General features: G+C 36.0%; 1 protein-coding gene across 8 annotated transcripts in view; it reads left to right on the forward strand.

The window, feature by feature from the left end:
* Pam (peptidylglycine alpha-amidating monooxygenase) overlaps positions 1 to 24,068 on the forward strand; it is a 292,525-nt gene that overhangs the window by 88,342 nt on the left and 180,115 nt on the right. Inside the window, exon 3 of one of the 8 annotated variants that reach the window (XM_077800613.1) lies at positions 23,004 to 23,128. The exons of the other annotated variants lie outside the window; for them this stretch is intronic. The gene's annotated coding sequence lies outside the window, so the exon portion shown is untranslated. The remainder of the gene's footprint in view (positions 1 to 23,003; positions 23,129 to 24,068) is intronic. 8 annotated transcript variants of the gene reach the window in all.

The raw sequence follows: 24,068 nt of genomic DNA on the forward strand, positions 1-24,068 counted from the left end.
TTGTACAGAGTTCTACCCTCAGGTTTCATGTTTTAGAGAGACCAACAGACTGAGGGCTTGTATGAGTACCACCAAATGTGATCTGTCCAATACAGATAAAACACTTTGGTATTTCTAGAGCTATGGTTTCTTAAATCCAGTATGTATTGAGTTTAAGGACACCATTTTCTTTTCTCTTTCCAAAGTTGTTATTAAATTGAGAGTGTGTCTTAGAAGTGACGTACTCAGTTTTAAGTCAGAAGTGGAATGTGATGTCTAAAGGTCAGTGAAACTGATGACTCAAGCAAATAGACAAAAACAACAACAACAAAAAATTAAAAGGAGGGGGGAATACAAAAACAAAAAATGGACCCCAGAGCTAAATGTCAAATGCAAAAGTGTGAAAATATTAGAATAAAATCTTCTTGTCTTCAGGAACTAGAATAAGACAAGTTTTTAGACTTGACGCTAAAACAATAATCCATGAAAGGAAAAATTAAGAACCTAAACCTTATCAAAACTAAAAACTTTTGCTTGCAAAAGACCCTAGAAAGATGATGTAAACAAGCTATGGACTGTGAAAAGATATTTGTCAATCATATATCTGGTATATGATTGACAAATATAAGCCTGGTAGGACTTGGGTATAGCACTGTGGTAGAGCACATGCTTAACATGCATGAGGCCCAGGGTTCAGTCCCCAGCACCAAAAAGTGAAACAAAAAACAAAAAACAACAACAACAACAACAAAAAAATCATGAGTGATTAAACAGATTGTGGTACATCTATACCATGGAATAAGACTCAGCCAGTACAAAGGAATGAGCTACATGCAGCAATTTTGGATGAATTTCAAGGAATTATGCTGAGTGAAAAAACAAAACAGTCTTAGATCATCCACTTTATGATTCCATTTATGTAACATTCTTGAAATGACAAACTTCGAAGATGGAGAACAGATTTCCTTGTTGTGCTATTGTGCTATAATCACACAAAATAGAGGAAAACTGGGTGAAGGGCGTGTGGGATATTTTTGTATTATTTCTCCCAAGTATGTGTGTTTATAATGATATAAAACAAAACAAAACAATCAAGCAAAACAGTTCTGTAAACTCAGGGGAAAAGGACAAAAGGCTCAATAGTGCAGTTAGGTAACTTATCTAGGTTTCCAGAGCAAATGAGTAACAGATGAACTTGGGGTTTTTGTTTCCACAGCATGTGCTACCTTCTGGAAGTTTCCACAGTTGAAGTAAATGGCAGTGTTTTTTATATGTAGGACACAGAGCCCATTTCTCTAGACTAGCAAAGAAAATTGAGGTCAGATCTTCATTACAGTCAAACTCTTCTCAACTTATATTAACCAAAATATCTAGTAATACTTCTCAGACATTAAAAAGATAACTTGGAGATCTTGATAAAATGCCAGTCCACCTTCAGTCTTGGTTGAGATCTGAGACTCAGCAATTCTGATAAGCTCCCATGTGACACTAAATTTATGGTCTGTGGATCAAATATTGAGTAGCTGTTTATAATTAAAAAGAGTTTTAAAATGCCTTATGGACTGAGGTGTAGGTCAGTGGTAGAGCACTTGCCTGGCTTATAGCAAAGAGCATTTTAGATGTGGTTAGGAGGCTGTACTTCATGACAATGAAGTAAGAGAGAAGGAAACCATTGTTGGGTTATAATTTAAGTATTGTTATCTCTTTATAAGGAAAGAAAGGATGTTACTTATTTAACTTTTCTGCCAATAAATCATATTAGCATATTTCATGCTCTTATTTGGTAGACATATGCCACTGAAATGAAGACTGAAGACAGACATTCTGAGTGTGCAAAGAGAAATATTCAAAAATCAAAAGCATACTGTTGAAGTGACACTGTGCAGTGATTTGCTAAAATAATGGCTATTGTAGATGTAATGTCCACTTTCTAGACTTGTGCATAAGGTAAATTACTGATAAGGTAGGACGTTTATTGTCTGAAGCCTAGACTGTCATCAAATCTGACAGCTCCATTTCCATCCATGTAAGTGTTTGGGGATTTGATTTGTCCTGTTATCAAACTAATTAAGATCAGAACTTCCATTGCTTCCCTTTATTCAGGAGGGTGCATGTTTTCCCTTTGTATTACTGAATAGCATGAAAACATTGTGCCAGTCTTAGATGCCCTACTTTCAAAGTCATTCTTCAATTATTAATGCTTTTATCAGACTTTATGAAAGGTGCCATGTTTCCTGAAGTAACTAAAACTTGATATGTCTTTATGTTATGATGGGAAATTAATAAATGAGGATGAGAACAGGGGAAATGAAGTGTGAAATTGTGTGGTATTTCAAAGTGTGAGCTTCCTTTGTGATCTATATTTTATGATGTACTAACTCACATTTGGTGGTACGTTTGCTCATGAGTCAACAAGCCCTTAGGCTATAGGAGTTTCTTTAAAACATCAGGCCCAAGGGGAAGAACTTGGTATAACTATACTGCTGACCAAGCTGTAAGTCTTGGGTCTCATGAAGTGTTGTGCTGACTGGCTTCTTAGCACCAAGTTGAAGTACTTTTCCTTTTCCTTCTCTTTCTCCCTTAAAATAGTCCCCAAAAGTTAAAAATATGATACCCAGAGGTTCAATCGGAATTTTATAAAATGTTGACACATACAACTACTGTTGAGAAACTCATTTTCTCTCTGGTCTTTTTGGACTTGCCCCCAACCTCCACTGTCCACCACCAAAATGATTCTATACAATACACATCTGATCCTGTTACCTACAGGCTACAGACTAGATACCTAGTCATGGATCATGAGCTCCTTGTGTGTTGGCTGCTGTCCTCTCTGATCTAATTTTCCACTCCTCCCCACTTACAATGTTCTTTTGCTCTGGCTGTTTCTGGCTGTACTTAGCTACTTCAAGTTTTTAGAGTTCAACATGCTCTCTCCTGCCTCAAGGTTGACCTACAGACTATATCCTCTATTAGGGATGCTTTTTTTTTTCCCCATGGCTACCTGAACATCTGGCACTTAGCTCAGGTGTTACTTCCATTTCGAAGGTGCTTCAATGAAAGTTGTTAATTTTAAATTAAAAAAAAAACTTATTTCTATAAATAAAAGAACAGGTCACTTCGTCCAGAATAGGGTGAAAAAATAGAGCTAGGACTTTGGGGGGTGGAAAAGGACAGCCAAGAACCAAGACTGCTCATATCCTCTCTCTGCATGTTGCTTGACTTCAAATTGTTTTTCTTCTTTGCTACATGAATCTTCATTGATTTGCAAAGTGATGTTCTGGCCTCCCTATTCTACTGTTACTTTGAGTTGCTTTTGGCTTTGTTTTGGCACATCCTTGTTAGTTTGGCCCTGATTCTAAATGAAATTTTAACTCAATTAGCTTCTTCTTTCCCAGTTCAGATTCTCAAGCAGAGGTATATTGGATGGGCTCCGTTAAGTCAAGTGATTAATTAAGTATGGCAAGGGAATGGGGTTGTGTTTTACATGGGCCACAGTTTTCAAGGCAAGAGGGTATGATTGATTCTATCACACAGAAGTGGATTGTCTTTCCTCTTTCTCCAAAACCTATTTTATTGAGCTCCTAAACATACATTTTTATTATCCTCCACTCAAAGGGTCTAGGGTACTCAGATTTTAGGACGTAACACCTTGCCTCATATTAAGAATTTCTCCAAATTCTGAGCTTGTTTTCCCTCTCAAAATGTTTGTGTCAAGGAAAAAAAGCAACTCTGTTTTCAAATGGCCATGACCTCACCATGATCTTTACAAAAACTTTGGTTTGGTTGGTGCAATGGACTCAAATCTTTGTTATTTGAAAAAAGAAAATTGCAATAAAATTTAAAAGAAAATTGGATTTTTTTTCATCCCTTGTGCTGTGAAAAATTATCTACTTGAGTGAGCTAAAGATAGTAAGATTACATGTAGGTTAATATCATTCAGCTCTCTAAACTACTTCTGATGACTATTCCAGTGAGAGTAGTTTAGATAATAAGGGGCAAAACTTCTAGGAAAACTTATTTAGGTGGAAATATCCTAAAGAAACTCAATTAAAGCTGAAATTGGTCATAAAATTATGATGTTTTTCTCTTTGAATATATAATATATTCTATAAATGCTTTCTAATGCCCTATTTTGAGAATTTATCTTATAAAGCACCAGTTCTACATAATGGGGAAAAGAAGAGCATGGTGAAACTTTTATTAATTATTGCCATTAAAAAATACTGGTTTTTGAGGGGTCTGTTCCAGACAATCTGTGTGATCCTTTTGACAAACCTCTTCATGCTGTAATTTTCAGGAAATGTCAGTTGATTTTCCTCCTGTCAGAAGCAGGGTATATCTAAAGATAAGAATAACTATATAATTTTTAAAAAATTATATTCACTGTTTCCATTACCTTCTTTTCTCCTGCAATTTTCTAATCCTTTAGCCAGAAGTCACATTACTATTTCCATCAATCTAAGGATGATCTTGATACTTCCCTGCTTTTCCCCTATGATTATTTTTGGCAATCTTGTGAATGTACCTTACCAATTATTGCACATTAAAAGATGAGACACCATTGTGACCTAGTGTATGCAGCAAAAGGAACAAAGATGACTTAATGTGGTGTCTTCCATTGAAAGAGTTAACACTTAGTTTGGAGTCAGACAGATCTGGGATCCTTGCCTGAACATTCTGCATGAAAAGATTTGGAGTAGGGCCTAGTTCTGTTTTACACAGCCCCTCAGATTATGCTTATCTGTGGGCAAGTTTGGGAAATAATGAGGGAAGATTTTGTTCTCATTTTCTTCATCAATGAAATAGGGGATTAAAAGAAAATGAACAAAGTGTGAATAAGATAGCATTCCTGAAAGTTCCCACATGGGGCTAGGAACATGATAAATATTTTGTAAATGGCAGTTCTCCTCTCTTTCCCAGAAGAGCCCAGAAGACTGATCAGAACCCTAATGAAAGTAGTAATTAAGTGTTCTGGCAATTCAGAATGGATGGAGGACTTACTTCTATTGAAGAAGGAGAAGAGTTCCCTGTATTGGAATATGAGAGGTGATATGCAGAGTGGGTTTACCGGGCAAGACCTCGCATTTTATTGAACTCGGTGTTGCAAAACTTGCTTTCAAGTCCTGGCTTTCCCATTCAAGAGCTGAGAAACCTGGAACCTGTCACTTAACCTCGTGTGCATCATTTATCTCACTATGTGCCAGAGACAATGGGATTGGTGTGAAGCAGTGAGTTACTCACTCATCGGCTCACTCGTTCATTCATCCAACGCATGTGTTTGAGTGTCTGCCATCTGTCATGCCTTGTTCTGGGTGTGAGAGTTGTAACTGGTGAACAAAACAGCAGCAGAACACCAAGTGCTCAAGAAATCAGAGCCATCATTATGGAGTAATAAAGACTCTACCAGTTCTGTTGCCTAACTTCTATGTTACTATCATGACAAAGATGTTATCAGAGCTTTCACTTTGGCTGGAACCACAGAATCAAGATCAGAGAGCTTAGCTGGAAGAGATCTCAAAGCTCCTATGTGATATTTTTGATGTTTGCCCATTTAGTGTGAAGTCGGTAGATGCCAATGCACAGTGAGTGTGAGGTAGTTTAGTTTGTGATTGATTAGTAGTTTAGTTTAGTTTAGTGATTGATTGTCCAGTGTCTGACCCAGGCACATGCTCTTATTAAGTCTGTCTTGTGAACCAGGGCTCACATGGTGAGGCACTTTGTGGTGCTGAGCCTTACAGAGATTGATCATGGAAAATAACAGGTTCACATAAGGTGCATATGTGTGTTTTGAAGGCAGGAACTGACAAGGAAAGGTGAAGGGGGAGGGCAGGAGTAAGGATATACCACCATAACTTCAAGGTCACCAGACACAAAATCGAGTTTTAAACCACAGATGGTCAATAACTAGTTGATTACCACCAAGGTAAACATAGTGGTGCTAGCCATTTTCTTTTTAGCCTATTTTTCTAGAGACCCTCTTTATATACTTGGCATTGTTACTGTGTCAAAATCACATTCTAAGAATTTGGCTGGGGTTGTAATTCATTGGTAGACCTCTTGCCTAGCAATCTTGAGGCACTGGGTTTGATCTTCAGCACCACATAAAAATAAATAAATAAAGATACTGTGTCCATCTACAACTAAAAACTTAAAAAAAAGGAATTTTGTGAAAAATAGCATAACCAGTTATTCCTCCCCACGGAGTGTTATAATAATATAGTCAAGAGATAGTCAAGCCATGGTACTAGCAAGCAGGGGAAACTTCAAGAACCCAGGGACTCTTTTCCAATGAACTACATCCCCAATTCTTTTTATTTTTTATTTCAAGACAGGGTCTCACTAAGTTGCTAAGGCTGGCCTTGAACTTGAAGCCTCCCGTCTTAGTCTCCAGAGTCGCTGGGATTACAGTTGTGTACCATCGGGCATTTTTTACCTTTTCAGTGCTTGAACAAATTTCCAAGTTTGTCTTATCATCATTGTTATACTGAATAATTTCCTGCCTTCTGGGAACAAAAATACCATATGAAAAATGAATAAAGGTGTGAAAAACAATATCAACTTTTCTATAATTCTAAAAAGTGGTGCACTCCCTGACACCTTTGTTTTTTTCCAGTTCTTTGAAGCCCCTGCTGATGCCAAGGGCCAGGGATAGACAGTAAGGCTATACTCACCCATGGATATACTCTTTTCTGATCTCAGTAGGAGACAGGGGAACTAAATTGTATGCACTGTGTACTCACAAGGCTTTCTCTTGTCACCTTGCCCTGCTTCAGTGTTAGCCACTGACTACAGAGGAATTTCAGTGTAGCATTGTTGGAAGGGGGTAGGGAGTGGGGAATAGCAGGGGGCTAGAAGATGATGCAGCTTTGCCTGTTTTTTCCCTTCCACATCAAACACAGCCTTATACTTTCATGGGAGGCTCTGAGCTGTTTGTTCTTACTCAGATACCACATTTAGGAATAAGATAAAGAATCCTAGGTTAATGCCAGTGGAATCATTGTTGTAGACCAGTCTAGATATGGTTGACCCAATACAGTGAAGACAGAGAAAGAAAGGTCAGAGAGGTAGAGCATATTGGGAATAATAGTCAGACTTTGGTCCCACATTGCCCTGAGGACATCCTGTTGGATTGGGACTCCTTATTAGTAGGACATATTATGCATCAAATTAAAACAATGGTCACACTGATGAAGGACCCTGAGTGCCATGCCTGTTGTGGAGTGGTCCAAACTTCTAGGTCATGGTTTCCAAAACTGAGCATCACCCCACTTGTATCAAAAATGCATATTCCAGGGCCTTTCCCAATCCAACTAAATCGGAATCAACAAATATGAACCCTAGATTCTGTATTTTAAGTTCTGAGGGTGATACTTGAATTCAAACAACATGTCTGTGTGGTTGCAGTTATCAGACTCATATTTAGGAAGACTCAGAGGTAATCTGAATCCCAAACTTTTCTGCTAGATGCCTATGTCCTGGTCCATGTAGACCTGAACAGGGAGACATCAGTGAGAACAGTAGTGACCTGAGAGCAGAGAAACTTGAAAAAATTATGCATGCCTCATCGCCCCCAGAGGTTCTGAAATGTGAGGTCTGAGCTTAAACATTAACAATATTTTTTTTAGCTTCTTAGACCCTATGGTCAGAGGATTCCTGGGTCAAGCACACTCTTGACTTTTAACTAGTCTTTAATTTTGCCTCAGAAACAGCTACAAAGATGTTCCCATGTTCTTAGTATGCCTTTTGACCTTTCAAAAATACTTTGGATAGCTCAGCAAATAGACACAGCCCACACTTTGGCACTGCAAGGTTGATAGAATATATTGGACTTTTTTGGGAGTAGCTTCCTCTCTTCTTGATTGATCCTCTTGAAAGAAAGTTTTTAAAAGTAAAATATGTAGCAGTCTTTCACAGTTAGTGTCATCCTTTTTCCTCTAAGAATCACTATGAAATAAGGAACACAAGAATAAGTTTTGCTGGTTTCCTTTAAATAGTTGCAATTAGAATGAGTGCTGGAAAATTCAGTGTCAGAGCAGGCTTGGACATGATGCATAGACATGAATTAGCTTGTTTCAAGAGCAAAGACAAGAATATTTTCTGCTCATTAGTGAATTTACACTTATATAATACTCAGGTCTAGTTCTTTTACTAAATTTAAAAGAATTTCAATAATTTGCCCCTTTACCTCCCCTCAATTCATAGTTTCATCAAAATACAGTCTAACTGCATACCAGATAGCAACGACTTCCAAAACAATCCTGAATAGCTATAGCACACATATTTTTAATCTCTAAATGTTTCTAAAATTTTAATGGAATTAAATAAGAAATTAAAATTAAGAGGAAATTTATGGTAACATTTGGACGACAGATGAAATATTTTCTGTTTATGGTTCTGAAAGCATTTGTTTTATTTTGAAACATCTAGTTATACCTTTGTACTTAGGTTGACAAAATTAAATAGAAACTAGATGTTTTCCATTAAATGAAGCAGTGTACATGCCAAGGTCAGAGAGCGGTGGAGGTTTTAGCTTAAAAGCTGCCTTGAAATATCAGCAACAACAAAAATAATTGCAGCTGCATTGTTCCACTGTCTCACCATTTATAAATAAACATTTACTTGTTTTCATAAGAAAGAACACATTATTTAAAGCTCTAATTGATGACTGAAATGTGTTTCTTAGGCTTTCTAGTATCTTTTGACATGTGAAATAGAGAAAAGTGCTCAAATTTTGGATGTTGTCAGTACCATTCAGTTGAATTTTTGAAATTATATATCTGCTCATATTTCTGTCCTGTAATTAATGTGTTGAGTCCCTAAGCACAGTGTCTTGCCTAAAAATATTGAGATTCACTCTATAAACTTTGGACTATGTACTTTGAAAATGGTTATCATATAATGCAAATATAAAAATTTAAAACAACCTATTTTTAATTGATTCCTTTTAGTTATATATAACATTAGGATACATTTTTACATAATCAAAAAAGCCTGGAATATCATTTGCTATAATTCAGTCCCCAGCAATTCCTCCCTCCCCTCCACTTCCTCCTGCTGCTTCTGTCCCTCGACTGATCCTTCTGCAATTTATTTATGTTTTTTGTGTTTGTTTGTTTTTTAAATTAGTGTCTTGTGGATATACTTGAAGTTGGGATTCACTCCACTATATTCTTGTATGCACAAACAAAAGTGAGGTCTGATTCATTCCATTCTTCTTTTCTTTTCCCATTCCCTCCTGCCCCCACTTCATACCTTCTCTACTCTACTGATTTCCCTCTATTCTGATGAAATTCCCTCTCCCTTTATTTTTTCTTTCTCTTCCTCTAGAAAGTCAAAGTGGAATATTTTCTCTGATATGCAGAAGCTAATCCAAAATAAGGGGCGGCAGGGGCTATCTTTTGTTTCCAGAACACAAGCTATAGAAAGTAAGAATCAACAACATAATCTTATGGACACAGTATAGAAAGGTACCCTGTGCTGGCATGGTGTGTGTGGCTTGGGTCCTGCTCAGAACACTGGGCAGGTATGGGTGGTGTTGCAGGGGCAGTTTCCACCTTGTACAGGAGATGCTTTGGTGAAGGTCTGTGAAGTGATTCCTGTTGCTGGATACATAGATCCTGTGCCAGCACACTGCCCTTGTCCATCTTTTACCAGAATGCCTGCTGCAGGTTAATGCAAGCCTCAGCTTCCTCATGCAGCCTTTAAATTTTCCCAGCCTTAAGGCATCTGCCCTTCTCTGTGATTTAGTGCTTATTATTATCTTTGACCCACGGCATTCAGCTTATGCTCCCCCGAGTTGTTAGTTTTCTTTTTAATTTTGTAATTAATGCATGGTTCAGTGGTGTATTTCCTTTTTCTTGTATCCAGAAGGTTGATAAAATGCTTTTCCTAGAAAGATATTAGGTTGGGTGTTTTAGAAATACTGGACTAACAAGACTGGTGAAATTTTATCCCTAATTCTGCCCTGAACTTAGAGAAACAACTTTAAGCAGAGCATGTAACTTTGATTCTTTCCTTAGCTATTAAATGAAGGAACTGAGCTAGATAATCTTCAGATAATCTACTTTAAAATTGTATCTCTAGGACTTCAGTCATTGTGGCAAGTTGAGTACATGATTTTTATCTTCTCTACCTCCCCCAATCCTTCTAAAATGGAGGGTGAAAGAATTTAAAAAGTTATAAGCCTACAAAGATAAAGAGCATAAGAGAGGTTTCCTAGCCAGTAAGGGGGAAAAGTGAAAGTGGAAAAAAGACTGAAATCTCAGTACAGCACAATCTGTTTCAAGTAGGTGCCTATCCTGAGGCAAGACCAAGAGGCAAGCTGGTCTGTCCCGCATACCATAGAACATACTCAAGTCTTGATGTACCATGGAAGAGAGTAGTGTTAAAAGAAGAACATTAGGCAAATTAAATTTAGCAATATTTATTTAAACAAAGAGTGATTCATAAATCAGGCAGCATCCAGAAACTTTGGGAAATGGTTCAGAGTACCCATTAACTTGTGTGGGCAGGACTCAGATGCAAAATAGAGAAGTTATTTGATTTGCTACAGCTAGATTGCTGTTTTATTTGATGATGAGTTGCGGTATGTGATTGGCTGAAATTCAGCTGCTTCTGAAAGGGGTGTTACCCTCTAAAGTTAGATTTCAGTTTGTTTTTGCACTATTAGGTTGCACATTGTAATGTTGGATCTTGAAGAGTGGAGATAGCCTCAAGGTTATTTTTAAAAGATCTCCTGCTTATTTTTAAAATGTGGGGTGGGTTGATAAATGGAGATGGAAATGGATAATAATGTGGGAGTCCTCTCCAGCAACCACCCTCTGCCCTGCTCCTAAATCACTGGTGGCATGTTTCACCCCTTCAAGAGATGGGTAGATTCTTCTCTGGAGAATTGAAAAACCAAAGGCAGAGAGTGGGAACCATTCATAGACTAGTGTATAGGGGCTCCACAAAGAAGAAGCCAACTTGATGCTCATTCGTCCTCCAGCGAAGCACCAGAGAGCTTATTAGTGTGTCTCTAGAGATAGGAGAGGAGAGGGGATGGGAGAGGGAGAAACGCAGCTGCAATAAGCAACTTAGGAAGGAATAGAAAATAGAGATAAAATAGAAAATTAGAGATGGTGGATATGGTTGAGGAAATTTCTAAAAAATCAAGACAAAACAGAAGTAGAAACAAAATGGTTAAAAATTTTGAGGGTCATTTCAGCAGGACCAACCCCAAATAAGGAGTTATAAAGAAGTTAAGAGAATAAAATAAGAAATTATCAAAGAATATGTAAGAATATTCATCAATAGTGTAAATTTTCGGTTGAAACAGCATAGCTGAATGAAGGAGAAACACCTAGAAAAATGAATGAGAAAGAACCCATATTAGGGCTCATCAATAAATTCAGGATAGGAACCTAAGGAAAACATATTAAAAAGCTTCCAGCAAACAGAAAGGAGAAATTGAAAGATATCCTAAATAAATATATAATAAGTCAGAATGGCACCTGGAGTTTCAACAATAGGATTAAGTAAGAAGATAGAAAAAAAAAATACTACTAAAATTTTTAGAGGAAATGATGGCCAGCTTAGGTGTAAAGATAGAATAAAAATATTCCAAACAAGATTGAGGAACTATACCCTACTTCTTGAACTCTAGTAAAAAGAAAAAGAGGGGCTGGGGCTGGGGCTCAGTGGTAGTGAACTTGCCTGGCATGTGTGAGGCACTGGGTTCGATTCTCAGCACTGCATATAAATAAATAAAATAAAGATTGTTCAACAACTAAAAAAAATTTTAAAAAGAGATATGTATACAAGAAAGGTAAGAATCATGGGGTACTACTTGTCTCAGGGGAGAATAGTATTCATATAGCTTTGACAACTCAAATATTGATTTAACTAAAACTTGTGACATTGAAAAGCTGATGAATGGGAAGCAAAGTATAAGAGCATTCAATCCTCATCTTCCAAAATAAAAAGTTACTAAATAATGTATAGAACTGTTAACCAGTAAACCAGAATGTTACCACAGTGGGGAAAGCCAGAAGAGCCTGTTTAAGAGACAGCCAAAGAGTTATATCTGAAGAACAGAATTTGGTGGACTTGGGCAGAGGACTGTTGTTTTCATCACAGATTTTGAGTAACTATGTCACTTTTAATTTTCTATACATACTACTCTGTGTTTTTTTTAATTAAAAATAATTATTTCCTTTTTTGTACAAGGAATTGAACCCAGGGGTGCTTAAGAATTAAGCCATATCCCCACCCCTTTTTTTAAAAATTTTTATTTTGAGACAAGGTCTTGGTAAGTTGCGTAGGGCCTTGCAAAATTATTGGGGCTGGCCTTTGAACTTGCAATCCTCCTGCCTTAGTCTCCTGAGAATTATTTCCTATTTCTAAACTTGATAAATACCCCAAATTTCTCAGACTTTACTATGAGACCCTGAATAACTGTGCGATGTATTTCTTTGTATTCCTTGTTCCCATTTGTTTGCTTAGTATTTATTGAGTGTATCAACATATTATTGTGTGCTAGGTTCATGGATACACTAGTTGGAAGAGGTGAGATGAAGCTCTATACTTAGTGGATTAAAAGAAAGAGAAAAAGAGTCCCCTCACCTTTTTTTTCCCCTTCTGAACTAGAGATAATTATGTTAGTCCTAAGCAAGTATAGTGCATAGAAGTAAGCACAGAAAATCACACCTACCTTCTCTGTAGCTGACATAAACTTCTTCATAAACCCCCACCCTTCCAGGTAGTTGGGAGATAATCAAACTTACCCATTAAAAGTATACTACTCCATTCACAATATCCCCCCAAAAAATAAAATACTTGGGAATCAACCTAACAAAAGAGGTGAAAGATTTATACAATGAAAATTACAGAACCCTAAAGAAAGACATAGAAGAAGACCTTAGAAGATGGAAAAACATACCCTGCTCATGGATAGGCAGAACTAACATCATCAAAATGGCGATATTACCAAAAGTTCTCTATAAGTTCAATGCAATGCCAATCAAAATCCCAACAGCATATCTTGTAGAAATAGATAAAAGAATCATGAAATTCATATGGAATAATAAAAGACCCAGAATAGCAAAAACAATACTAAGCAGGAAGTGTGAATCAGGCGGTATAGCGATACCAGACTTCAAACTATACTACAGAGCAATAGTAACAAAAACAGCATGGTACTGGTACCAAAACAGGCGGGTGGACCAATGGTACAGAATAGAGGACACAGTAACCAATCCACAAAACTACAACTATCTTATTTTTGATAAAGGGGCTAAAAGCATGCAATGGAGGAAGGATAGCATCTTCAACAAATGGTGCTGGGAAAACTGGAAATCCATTTGCACCAAAATGAATCTGAATCCCTATCTCTCGCCGTGCACAAAAGTTAACTCAAAATGGATCAAGGAGCTTGATATTAAATCAGAGACAAGGCATCTGATAGAAGAAAAAGTTGGTTATGATCTACACGCTGTGGGAGCGGGCTCCAAATTCCTCAATAGGACACCCATAGCGCTAGAGTTAACAAATAGAATCAACAAATGGGACTTACTCAAACTAAAAAGTTTTTTCTCAGCAAAAGAAACAATAAGAGAGATAAATAGGGAGCCTACATCCTGGGAACAAATCTTTACTCCACACACTTCAGATAGAGCCCTAATAACCAGAATATACAAAGAACTCAAAAAATTAGACAATAAGATAACAAATAACCCAATCAATAAATGGGCCAAGGACCTGAACAGACACTTCTCAGAGGAGGACATACAATCAATCAACAAGTACATGAAAAAATGCTCACCATCGCTAGCAGTCAGAGAAATGCAAATCAAAACTACCCTAAGATACCATCTCACTCCAGTAAGACTGGCAGCCATTAGGAAGTCAAACAACAATAAGTGCTGGAGAGGATGCGGGGAAAAGGGCACTCTTGTTCATTGCTGGTGGGACTGCAAATTGGTGCAGCCAATTTGGAAAGCAGTATGGAGATTTCTCGGAAAGCTGGGAATGGAACCACCATTTGACCCAGCTATTCCCCTTCTCGGTCTATTCCCTAAAGCCCTAACAAGAGCATGCTACAGGGACACTGCTACATCGATGTTCATAGCAGCTCAATTCACGATAGCAAGACTGTGGAACCAGCCTAGATGCCCTTCAATAGATGAATGGATAAAAAAAATGTGGCATTTATACACTATGGAGTGTTACTCTGCATTAAAAAATGACAAAATTATAGAATTTGGAGGGAAATGGATGGCATTAGAGCAGATTATGCTAAGTGAAGCTAGTCAATCTTTAAAAAACAAATACCAAATGACTCCTTTGATATAAGGGGTGTAAACAAGGACAGGGTAGGGACGAAGAGCTTGAGAAGAATATTTACAGTAAACAGGGATGAGAGGTGGGAGGGAAAGGGAGTGAGAAGGGAAATTGCATGGAAATGGAAGGCGATCCTCAGGGTTATACAAAATGTCATATAAGAGGTAAGGAGGGGTAAGTCAAGAGAATACAAATGGAAGACATGATTTACAGTAGAAGGGGTAGAGAGAGAAAAGGGGAGGGGAGGGGAGGGGAGGGGAGGGGGGATAGTAGACAATAGGACAGACAGCAGAATACATCAGACACTAGAAAGGCAATATGTCAATCAATGGAAGGGTAACTGATGTGATACAGCAATTTGTATACGGGGTAAAAGCGGGAGTTCATAATCCACTTGAATCAAACCGTGTAATATGATGTATTAAGAACTATGTAATGTTATGAACGACCAATTAAAATAAATAAATAAATAAATAAATAAATAAATAAATAAAAGTATGTGACTCTTCTGCTTTAGTATTTTCTTTTCATGTAAATTCAAGCCTCTTTAAGAGGCTGTTCCACCTCTTGGCCCTCTTCCTTTCTGAAGGAGTCTCTGGGTTCAGGCTAATGGAGCAGCCTCCCCTCCTAAGCATATGTAGTCTTTGGAAGAGGAAGAGTTAGCTGAATGACATAATGGCATTTAGAACTTCAGCATGGACACAATTCATTTTTTTCCCTCTTTCATTAGCTAAAAGAAGCCATGTGACCACCTAGTGGCTAGTAATTTTCAGTTCCCTACCCAGCTGGGCCTCAAGCTACTACAGTTGTGGAAAACTTAACTAAGATTCCTTTACAACACATGCAGCATGTAAGGGTAAAAGCAAATTTCCCCTCAAAGGTTCCCTGGAATAAAGTGGCAAAGGTTAAATAGGAGAGAAGACATACAAATTTGTTAACATGCAAAAGGAGAAAAAAATCACAGGTGTGTAATTACCCATTAAGCCCCACATTGTTCAGAAGCTTATGTACCCCCTTTTTCTTTAGGTGAGGGGGAGAATAGGGAATATCAGGAAAACAGTAAATGGTTGTTAGGGCTTTGGAGAACAATAGTTTTGGAGAACATACAGTGGCCTAAGACAAAGTTCTGGTCTGAATAACACATATAATGATTTGTAAATGATTCTCTTTGAGTCTGAAATATGGAAGCATATAATAAAAGTCTGTCCAGGTTTGCTGGCGTACTTCATTCTCTCTTCCTGTAATATGGGTTAATGGAAATTCAGGGAAGATACCATGATTAATTGTTTTCTTCCTTTAGGGGTGGGGGTAGATCCTAACTGTAAATAGGAGCTAGCAGAGGAAAGCCTCTTCAGGCATTTGCTGCTCTCTGAGCTACTTTAATTTAAAATGATCAACATACCTGGGGGACATATTTTGGGATTATAGTTCCTGCACTCTTTCAATGTCCTACAAAAAATCTGATGTTTAGGAAATTTTGATACAAAGAATAGAGAGAGAAAAAAAAAACATCAAGAGGTAGCAGTAGTAGACATTAGCTACCATTAGGTCAAAGATTCAAATACATAAATTTGTGGGGAACATTTGAGGGATGAGAAACATAAATTATCAGATTCCATTTTGGGAATGCAAAAGCAGAACGATACATTAATTGGATCTACTGGAGCAGTAGGAACATAGTATTTGGAGAACCTAAAACTGACTATTGGGAAAACTCTGTTCATTAATCAGATGTGCTCTCCAGTTAGCTCAGAAAATACTATTTTGTGTGCATAAATATGTGATTGCTCCACTTCACAATTCTTCTCTAATTTGATTAGTGTTGACTTTCTTCTTAGGAGGAAAATTAAAATACAGGAGGTTTCAGGAGTGTAAGTAAACTGCTCAGGTTGTGTGCATATGTATTACATTTTGATTATGTGTTGGAACATGTTGCATAATTAAACTTAAATATTTTAATGATATCTCATTTGCTCTGTCCTTAGAGGATAATTGTAACTCAATAAAGAATTTCCTTTCTAGTTTTTTTTTTTACTGTAACAAAGGCAGCTTTAATGAACCTTTATCTCATTATAATGTACCAATAGTGCTTTTAATATCAAAGTAATAGGTAAAAATCTATCCTAAATGTTATTCTTTTTTAGGAAAATAATTAATGCTGCTTATTTAACTTTTTTTCTGATTTTAACATAAACATTAGGTTAAGATAAAACTTAATGATAAAAATTGTTGACCTCTTTGATAGCAAGAACATTTTTAATATTTTGTCAAAAGTATCTTTACATTTATGAAGTTTCAGAAATAAAATAAGCTAGGCCATCTTAAAATATGGATTTGGCTAATTCGCAGTGAAACAATAGTACTGTTAGTATACTTTAAAAACCCTTAACTTTGAGTTTAGGATAAATTCAGCACATTTTAATTCAATATTATTATGTGAAGAGGAAGGAATTCACCTTTTTCTCTTAACATTGATTTGATTGATCAAAAATTTAAAGTGTACATTCCTATGATATTTGAATTAACTCCATTCATTTAACAATATCATTCTTTCATCTCTATCATTCAATTTTTCTTAATCACAGATGAAGTTACCATGAAATAAAATACAAATTTCACCATGTCAAAGAACAGTAATTAGCACAATATATTCATATTCTTCTGAATGTGTACTCAACACAGCCAGCTTAGAAACTGCCTTCTCAGTTGGTATCCATCCTTAAATCAGTGATGCGGTCATCTACACTAGCTATCATGATTGTGGAAATGACTGGCCAGTCAAGCACAGGACATGCATTTTAAATGTATTGACAGAGACATAAGTTTCCCTGAAAATTGTATATGGTCAGCTTTTTAAAAGCATGGTCAGCAGATTGTGGGGTCTACTGATGATTTTTATAGTTTTATTTGTTACTGTAATTGTAAAAGTTTTGACAATGATCTTATTGTATTTAAAAATATTTTTAGTTGTAAATGGACATAATACTTTTATTTTGTTTATTTACTTTTTTTATGTGATGCTGGGGATTGAAACCAGAGCCTCATCCATACTAGGCAAGTACTCTAGCACTGAGCCACAACCCCAGTCGTTAATGTATTTTTAAGTAACAGTAAATATGATCTTGACTAAATCTATACATTTTGTATATTTATGAATATTTCTGTTTTTACCAAATCTCTAGGAATATGCCATTTTAAAAGAGGTAACATTTTAAAAGAGGTAACATTCTTAAGGTGGGATTATTGGAAACACTATTTGCCTTATCAATAGTTTTTCCTATAGTTAAGGATTAGTTGTAACCTGATCAAGGAAGTTTTCTTTTAAGTCTGCATGATTTTGTGATTGAAAGTTATAATCTCATAATAGAAATTCATATGAATTTTAATCTTTCTAGGAATAAATTGAATTCAAGAGAATCAAGCATGTAACAGCAGGCTAGACTACTCATACAGCATGTGATACCACTGTATCACCATATAATGTATTTCATCTTTTAAAATGCTGTATAAACCAACAATATGTTACACTTCTTGTCAATAATCCTCTAAGCAGATCAAGGGTTACTAATAAGATACTGTCTCACTTAAATCCCAAGAATCTTCCATTTTATATTTTATTTATTATAAAATTTATATTTTATCTACATACAATATAAAATATATATTACAAAATACAAATTTTATGATAAATAAATTTACTTTCATTTATATTTTATTTCATAAATATCTAACTGCATTTGGAATTTGAATTCATGTTATTTACCTCCACTGCGGATGTCTTTGAGCAGTCCAAACTTGAGGCTAAGACACACAATACGTGTCAGTGCTGGCACCTACTGAATGTTCCCTAATACTCCTGAAATAATGTTGATAATTCCATTAGAATATTAATGATTACATATCATTAGTGGAACATATTTCAAATAATTTAGGTTGAGATTTTAGTTATATTTTGACAGTTACTGTGTTTGCTGTTAGTTTTAATGCTAGGAAAAGTGTGTAACTTGGGGTCTTTTAGCCCTGTTTTTTCTTGACTTCTTCAATGATGGTTGTAAAGTGTTTGCCATCTACAGGTGTTTTAGTACTCTGAAATGTTACTTGAAGATGAGACATAATTATGTGAATAATGAACAATGAAAAATTAGAAAGGTAAAGAAAGAGAGCAACTTATGATCTCTGGTGCTTACTTTTCAGAATTTGCTTAGTTTTGTTTCTCACACCACCCTCTGATAGAGCACTTATCCATACCCTCTATTTTAGCAGTAGGAATGAAAGTTGAGAAATGTGAAATGAATCTATAAAACAGGACTTAGCGCCACAATTTCTGACTTCAAGTGCAAGTCTGCACCCTCTGTTTCATACCAGTGGTATTTATCTGTTATTTCAGAATCCCCTGTGAGAAAGGAGCTTTGGAGTGAGTGGGGGGAGTCTGGAGTCACTGTCAGGAAGCAACACATCTCACACTTAAAAGTGTACTATTGGTTTGGTTTCACTTATATATGGTATAAAATACAAATTAATTTCAAGGCATTACTGAATCAGTAGTAATTTAGTTAGTTTTTATGTAATTTAGTTAATTTTTAGTTAGTAATTTAGTTAGTTTTTCTTAATAACTACCCAGAGTACAGCCTTTAGTATGGCCTGGTGGTTAATAGCCCCTGCCTTCAAAGTCAGCTGAACCTGTGTTCAGTACCCGCTATACCGCTTATCACAGCAGGACAAGCAAGTTCCTTAACCTCTCTGTCTTTGTTTCCATATATGCAAAGTGAAGACAATATTATAACAACTCAGAGAATATTGTGAAAATTAAATGAAATAATACATAGAAGGTACTGGCATATAGCAAATACCCAGCAATTGTTAAATATTATTTTAATTATTAATAGTGTCATTATTCTAATATATAAGACCATAAAGTACACTTGTTTTTTAAAAAAAAAATTTTCCTACATTAAAGAGATAAAGGTAGGAACCATTTCTCCATACCATACTGTCTTGGGTCTTTTTTTTAAATTTTGGTCAAAATTGGCAAGCACAGGAAAGCTATTTTACATTTATAACAGAAAAACTCAACTTTTAGTTGTGATGTAACTGAAGGTTAAGGCATGTAACTTCAGTAATGGAGAAAGAAGGCAAATGAGATCAACTGGGAGTGCCTAGGCCTGGCTCTTTGGAATGTTACTGCTGGGACTGCACTCAGTGGGCCTCTTAGTCCTGGAGCATCATGGGCCTTCTCTTTTTTTCAGCTTTCAATTAAGTTCTAGGGTGTATTGCAAATCACTATGGGAAACCTTGTAAAGAGGATTAAAAATTGGAAAAGAGCAAGCCACTCTTTAAGTACCTTGTTAAAATAAACCACTTCTTCCTAAGCTCAAGACAGCAAGAAACAGTTTAATAGCAATGAAATAAACTCACCACCTGTTTGTGCAGCAGCATCAAAGAGTTCTAACAAACATAAGAATGCTTTGATCATTTTCAGCCAAAAGAAAATTATGAAGCTCTTCATTGATTGTTCTTGGGGAGTTTGAGGACACTGATCAAAGAAAATTATTACTATTATAAACTAGAAATTAAAATATCTACATATAAGCTACTTCAGTAGCTCACAATTCTTTTAATGGTGAATTGCACATTAAAAAATTCAAATGGTCATCTTATACTTAAGTTAATTTTATTGTAGCAGCTATACTCTAAATTTTTTTTAAGCAACTGTGTTTTCTTGTGTTAGTGACTTTCAAATTACCTAGTTGGGATGATTGAGGGGGCAGTGTGCAGTGTATGTTTTGTAGAATCCCTCTAGGTTACTGTAAACGTAATTGAACAGAATTATGTAAGTTAGAATGTTTTGACATTCTTTCATGGTCTTTAACAAAAATTCCCATAAGTTTTTCAATTATATAATAGCATTACATGATTATAGATTTCACTTTAAGTACTGTAATTATATGGCTGAGAGGCTTGAAGAAAAAGATAGCAAAATTTTTATAATAGGAAGGGGTGTGTTTATGGGCATTTTATTGTATAGATTTGAACATTTGAAATGGAAAACATAAGAATCGTTTGAAAATATGATCCTCTGCTATGGGAGAAAATGCTTCTCTGTGAGTAGCACAAAAGCAAAAGATAAAGTTTAGTGTTGGTTAAGAGTGAAAATCTCAACATTTCTTAGATCTTCTTAATACACAATGGAATTTTACTCAGAAATAAAAGAGAATAAAAGCATTGCATTTGCAGGTAAATGGATGGCATTGGAGGAGATAATGCTAAGTGAAGTTAGCCAATCCCAAAAAAACAAATGCCAAATGTTTTCTCTGATACAAGGAGGCTGACTCATAGTTGGGTAGGGAGGGGGAGCATGAGAGTAATAGATGAATTCTAGATAGGGCAGATTGGTGGAGGGAAAGGGAGGGGCAGGGGATTAGCAAGGATGGTGGAATGTGATAGACATCATTATCCAAAGTGCGTGTATGAAGATACGAATTTGTGTCAACATACTTTTTATACAAGCAGAGATATGAAAAATTGTGCTGTATATCTGTAATAAGAAAAAAAAAGACTTATTTTGTAGTCTCATGTTCTATGTCTGAGCCAGATTATATGTGTAGTTAGTAACTCTTGCCTCTGAACTCATTGGAAGGAATTTAACAATTTCAATGGAAATGCATCAGGAGTAACTATGCCTAAGGATGTGTAGTTATAAACAGGAAAAAAAATCCCAAACATCTCATAAATATATTGATCAAAGGCAAGAAAAAGAAGGAAAGGTGGAGCCCAACTTTCAGACCACAACCATGGGAGCAATATTTGCCCTTAAATGCAGTTTTCTCCCTCCATTCTCTACTAATATTCTCTTAAAAATAGAATCAAATACCAACACAAAGGATCCACACTAATTATCTCTGCAAAACAAGGCAAAAGGTATGTCCTCCAACTCAACAAGAATATTGAAAGGAGAAGAAAGGTGATACCTGCAGAAGTATTTTGTCCTCTTCTTCTGAAACTAAATTCTATGTGATGATCTAAGCTTATTATAAATAAATAAAACACCTGGTGGGCAAATGAGTAGAATACAAAGGAACTGTTCTACCTCCGTGACATCATCAGAAACTATTGAATGCTTTTTCTGTGCAGTTCAGTAGTCTCTTGAGAACATGCCAGTGCAGTCCTCTGAGCTAAAAGACGTGTGCTGTTTGGAATGCGGGGATCTGTTTTATTTTACATTAAAATATGCTAGCACTGAATTTAGATACATGTGTTAGGAAGTAACATTTGTATTAGTCAAAGCTGAGAAATTTAATTAAGAATTATGTCTCTTGTTATTTTCCCCATGGATATATTTGTAGGACAGACCAATTGGATATTTAAATGGACATGTTGAAGGAGTATCTGGAACTAATTATGGAAACCAAAAATAAGTTAATAATGAAATAAATACATAAATAATGTGCATATTTTTACTTTTGGAATATTCTTATTGCAGTAATATCATATGCTGAATGGTACTCCTGAGATTTTTTAGCATATATATTCTAATAGGTACCCAGTCAATTCTGACTTACAAGAAAAGAATACTTCAAATTGGCTATATGTTGGAAAAAAATACATCCCAAATAAATCCATGTGCAGAAAATGCCATTCAATTTGGCGTCTTGCTAATGAATGGTGCCTTTTTAAAAAATATTTATTTATTTATTTATTTTTAGTTTTAGTTGGACACAATATCTTTATTTTATTTATTTTTATGTGGTGCTGAGGGCCTCACACATGCTAGGCAAGCACTCTACCTCTGAGCCACAACCCTAGCTCATGAATAGTGCCTTTTTAAAAAGAGAAAATTTAGCACATTTAAGTGAGTCAAATCCTATGCTATACATATAAGGTGAAGTTTACTTTCCTATGTAAAGAAAAAGTGCTGCATCTCAGTGATCACAGCACAAGTAATTGTAAGGTATCTCCTAGTAATGTTATGAGGAAAGCTGCCAGTTTAAAAAAAAAACACAGAGTAAAAAACAAATAAACAAGCAACTATTCCTGAGGTTTGAACAGTATGTGCTAGTGGTAAAACAACTACTTTTTGTCACTGGGTGGTAGTTTGAAAAGAGATGGAGGGGACCTCTACTCAGACCTTCCAAGTTCTTTATTCCATCGAAGTAAAGAATTTAAGGAAGAGTCAGGTCTTAGCAAGAGAGGAAAGGATTTATTAGAGTGGGAAAGATGAAAGTATGCACTCTCAGAAAACAATGTGGGCAATCTCTAGTGAGATGCACAGCAGGTTTTATATCAGGTTTTTAATTAGGGTTCAAAATTAGATGGATAATGTATGATTCAAAGGGGCTGAGCTCCTGTGGTGACTGGGAAATGTTGAGCAAGACTGTGTTTTACCATTAGGGTTTCTAGTTTGATATATAGCTTTCAGCTTATATCAAGTCTCTGTTGGACCAATGAGTAATTGGGCAAGAAGGTCATGGTCCAATCAAATGTTAGCCTAGTGAGGTACTGATCTCTTTTTCTATGGAGGTCTTTTTTCTGTTTACTACATTCCAGAAAATGTACAGGGAATGGAAAATTACAGAGTAACTTATGGGCTGTTTTGTGCATCTACGGATACACACTAGTTGTTTGTTCTGTATATTTTTTTAAAATATTTATATATTTAATATTTATTTTTAATATATTTAATATTTATTTTAATATTTATTTTTTAGTTTTCGGCAGACACAACATCTTTGTTGGTATGTGGTGCTGAGGATCGAACCCGAGCCGCACGCATGCCAGGCGAGCGCGCTACCGCTTGAGCCACATCCCCAGCTCCAGTTCTATATTTTAATAGGTATATTTTTTTCTTAAGAGATTCAGTGTTCTCTCTATTCCTAAATTTCTGTCTCATCATGACCTCAGATTCTGAGAGCAGAGAGGGAGCAGTGGGGACTATGGCAGTCTGAAGACTGCTGGACACATTCATAGAGAAACAATGCATGCCATGGCTGTTGGTTGCCCTGTGGGAATGAGGGTTTTATGTGAAATCTTTCATTTTCAAATGTTTACTCAGAACTCAGTTTAGGGGAAGAGTTAGGAAGACCCTGTAAGCCATACAAAACCAACTTTTGGATCAAGTTTGAACCACAGTCATATGCCTCTGATTTGTTTCCTTCTGAGTAATGTTTTTAAGCTAGTTGAGGAAGTGTTAATGTTTCCTTTCATAGGAATGGAAAAGAGAGTAGGTTACATCATATAGTTGAGTAGTTAATGGCTTAATTGTGGTTTTAGATTGCCTGTGTTTATGTCCTAGCTGTGTACCCTCAGCAAGATTGCTAATTCTCTCTGTATCTTAGTTTGCATTTCAGTAAAATAGGAAGTATAGTACAAATTTCGTAAAATTGTGAGGATTCAAGTAGGAGATGGACAAAAATCAAGGAGGTGCCCAAGTATGCCCAAGTATGATGGCATATGTCAAGGGAACACAAATGCTAGCTGGAAGGGACCATGACTGAGACAATTTGAGTATCAAGTTATGTAACAATATAAAGGTAATAGATTAAATCCATTGAAGAAAATAGGCAACTATGAGTCCATTACAATATAATAAATGAATAAATCGAAAGTTTGATGAAAAGCAGAATATTTATAATGTTAAAAGTCTCTCCATCAAAATATATTAATCACAAAGGGAAAAGTAGTAACTGTACAATGGAAAAGAACAGTGGAAACCTCCTGATTCAAATGGTCAAATTTAACATCATCAGTAATGAGACAAGTCCAAATCATGCTAC

The sequence above is a fragment of the Urocitellus parryii genome, chromosome 1 (genome assembly GCF_045843805.1).
Source record: "Urocitellus parryii isolate mUroPar1 chromosome 1, mUroPar1.hap1, whole genome shotgun sequence".
In the NCBI taxonomy this organism is placed as follows: Eukaryota; Metazoa; Chordata; class Mammalia; order Rodentia; family Sciuridae; genus Urocitellus; species Urocitellus parryii.